This window comes from Mus caroli, chromosome 16 (assembly GCF_900094665.2).
Source record: "Mus caroli chromosome 16, CAROLI_EIJ_v1.1, whole genome shotgun sequence".
Classification (NCBI taxonomy): domain Eukaryota; kingdom Metazoa; phylum Chordata; class Mammalia; order Rodentia; family Muridae; genus Mus; species Mus caroli.
The window spans coordinates 40,776,929-40,780,699 of NC_034585.1; the positions used below are offsets into that span (position 1 = coordinate 40,776,929).

At 40.7% G+C, this 3,771-nt stretch overlaps 1 protein-coding gene across 1 annotated transcript in view; it reads left to right on the top strand.

Moving 5' to 3' along the window:
* Positions 1-3,771, top strand: part of Ccdc191 (coiled-coil domain containing 191) — a 72,766-nt gene that overhangs the window by 25,720 nt on the left and 43,275 nt on the right. The gene's annotated exons all lie outside the window — the stretch shown is intronic.

Genomic DNA, 3,771 nt, shown 5'->3' on the forward strand with positions numbered 1-3,771 from the left:
CTGGGCATATACCCAGAAGATGTTCCAACTGGTAAGAAGGACACCTGCTCCACTATGTTCATAGCAGCCTTATTTATAATAGCCAGAAGCTAGAAAGAACCCAGATGTCCCTCAACAGAGGAATGGATACAGAAAATGTGGTACATTTTCACAATGGAGTACTACTCAGCTATTAAAAACAATGAATTTCTGAAATTCTTGGGCAAATGGATGTATCTGGAGTATCATCCTTAGTGAGGTAACCCAATCACAAAAGAACACACATGATATCCACTCACTGATAAGTGGATATTAGCCCAGAAACTTAGAATACCCAAGATACTATTTGCAAAACACAAGAAAATCAAGAAGGAAGACCAACGTGTGTATACGTCATTCCTCCTTAGAATAGGGAACAAAATACCCATGGAAGGAGTTACAGAGACAAAGTTTGGAACTAATGACTTTCTAAAGCTTTCAAATTTTTATTTTTATTTCCAAAGAGCTAGCACAGTAGATGGTTGAATTATCCATTGGAGGAAGGTTACTTAGTCCTTCTCAGCCATAACTGACTAACTTTATATTGACAAATACATATGTCCCATGTCATTTCCTTTAGAGTTGCTGTGACTAAAACACCGAACAGAAGAAGAGAATGTGAAAGAAGCTTCATTTTGGATGATGGTTTCAGAGGGCTCAGGTCATGACCCCAGGCACTAATGGAATATCATGGCTGCAGGAGCATTTGGTAGAAGACAGGTGTTACAGCACAGCACATAGGAAACAGAGCCAACTAGAAAGTGGTCAGAGATGTACCCTTAACATCCCCAAATTTCTAGGATTTGCCAAAATAGTACTACCTGCTATGAACCAAACATGCAAACCATGAGCCTCCAGGAACATTCCAGACTCAAGCCAGAGCAGCTTCTCGGGCTACTTAGGCAGCTTTTTCAATGAAGGGCAATTGATCAAAATATGAATTAGGGATTATAACATTTCATATAAAATGAATTACTTGGCAGATTTGTAAATGAGACCATTGGATGAGAAAAGATAAATATGTATATTTTCTATCCCCCGTAACACCTACAGTAGGGCCTCAGGCACTGCTAAAATTCATGAAAGTTAATAGAAGGAATACATAAGTGACTGGCTCTAACAAGAGAAAAAGGAGTGGTGGGAAATCCAGGGGAACTTGACAGATGTAGGAGTAGACAGACATATAAAGGCCCTGGAAATCGGTAACGGGAAAGTGGGTGTGACGTGGACAGCTAAGATAAAAGGAAAAAAGTAGTCAACATGACTTATTAAGAGATGGACATATTTCATGTAGACATCTTTGATGCGTAGGAAGTTATCATTATTGCAATATTAAAATTTTAATCACTTTTAGTTTCAGAAATAGAAGGAAATGTAAAAGGTTTAGATTAATATTTGAGAAAGACTTAACTCTTAAATTCTGTATCCTTCAAGAGTTATGTGTTAAAGACTCCTAATAAAAAAGCAGAAAATGGGCCAGGCATGGTGCCTCGTGCCTTAATCCCAACACATGGGTAGCAGAGGAAGGTGGGGTGAGTGTCACACACACACACACACACACACACACACACACACACACACACACACGAAAAGAGGGCTAGAGAGGTGGCTCAGTGTTTAATAGTATGGACCACTCTACCAGAGGTCCAGCTTTAATTCTCAGCACCTATGTAGCAGTGCACAACTCTTTAACTCTAGTTCCAGGGGATGCCACACCCTCTTCTGCATTTCACAGGCACCAGGCATGTAAGTGGTATATAGACATTGTGATGGTTTGGATAAGCTTGGCCCGTGGGAATGGCTCTATTAGGGCTTGTGGCCTTGTTTGAATAGATATGGCCTTTTTGGAGGAAGTGTGCTTTAAGGCTTTCTCTGGTCAGGCTTCTCCTAGTGCGGAAGAGAGTCTGCTGCCTGCCAGAGATAGTCTTTCCTAGCTGCCTGTGGGAACACAGTCTTTTCCTGGCTGCCTTTGGATCAAGATATAGAACTCTTGGCTCCTTCAGCACCATGTCTGCCTGGCTGCTGCCATGCTTCCTGCCATGATGATAATGAACTAAACCTCTGAAACTGTAAACCAGCCCCAATTAAATGTTTGCATTTCTAAGAGTTGGTCATGGTGTCTCTGCACAGTAATCAAAATGCTAAGACAGACATACACTCATAAAATAATAAAAGAAAATAGGGAAAGAATTTATATTCATGGGCATCTTGAAAAGGCACAAGGAAAGCATGCCATGATAGCTTAGCAACCAGGCAGAAGTAAGACATGTATTTCCTAAAAAATTTTAAAATTGCAGTGGATTCTATTCTACGTTTACGGTAAAAATCCTATGTGTCGTAGATGTACTGAATGTTTTAGGTGGAATTGCAGAGTTCACAGCAACAGTAGTGGCTCCTCTAAAGCTGGTTGCTTTGTTTGAAAAGGTCATATCTTCCGGGCATGGTGGTGCACGCCTTTAATCCCAGCACTCTGGAGGCAGAGGCAGGCAGATTTCTGAGTTTGGGGCCAGCCTGGTCTACAAAGTGAGTTCCAGGACAGCCAGGGCTACACAGAGAAACCTTGTCTCGAAAAACCAAAAAAAAAGAAAAAGAAAAGATCATGTCAGTGTGTTTAGAAAAGTGAGAACATTTGAGTGATGGTCCTTGCTTTGCCACAGATTACACTTGGTTTTTTTCTCAGACATTATTATGTTTAAGTTCTAACTTGAAAGTTGCTTTTGGTGTTCAGAATACATACAAAAATTATCTAGACAGTTTTTAAATCCCTGTCACTGGCCTTTCAAGTGTTGAGCACATCTTGTGATCAATCTGAGAAATGGTTACCTCTGAGAGAGACCATGTCATAAAGTCACTCACATTTCCAGTGACACCCTTTTCCTGTCCCAGGACTCATCTTGGGAACTGGTGACTCGATTCTTAGTTTCCTCATTATGTGACAGATCTTTGGTCTTTTCTTGCACTTATAAACTTGTTTTGTTTGTTTGCTTGCTTGCTTGCTTGCTTTGGTGTTTTGTTTAAGAGAACTGGTTAGACATTTTGTGACATCTTTCTCAATTTAGGGTTTCTTGTGTCTCTTGCTTGGAATGAGATTTTCAGTAAGAATACCATGAGGAATGATATGGTGTCTTTCCCTACATGTCAAGCAGTAGATAATTGTGAGCACTTAATCCAACACGTGTCTCCTGACACGTGTCTCCACTAGTCACCATTATCCTCTCATAATTGACAGGAGAGATTGTAAAGGTCTGTGAGTGTCCTGTTGTTCCACTGTCACGCAGAGTGGGAGTATCTCATGGTGGGTCCTGCCTGCAGACCTGTTAGTGTGCTGTCTGCCTAGTGCTGCTGTTGTGTTTCCCCCTATTTCTCCTGTATGTATTGTCTTAAAGTCTGTGAAAAACAACTGGCCCTTCTCTCGCTTATTTGCTTGTTGGTTGTGTAATTATTGATTTTATTCAGTATGAACTATTGCTTTTGATTTTACTCTGGGTTATATTACTATTTATGTTGTAGCTTAAAGTGCCCATCTTTGGCCTTTGAGAAGCTTTCAGGTGGCCTTCTTTGCGTTTTGAGCACACATCCATTCTTTTTCAGGTGTTTTTATTGGCATCACAAGATACGCCAGGTTCACTTGTATTTTCTCTGCCATAGTGCTGTAGTCAACATGTGTACATAAAATCCAGGTTCCTTTTATGGGAGAATGATATTTAAAAACAAAGCCGGGCGGTGGTGGCGCACGCCTTTAATCCCAGCACT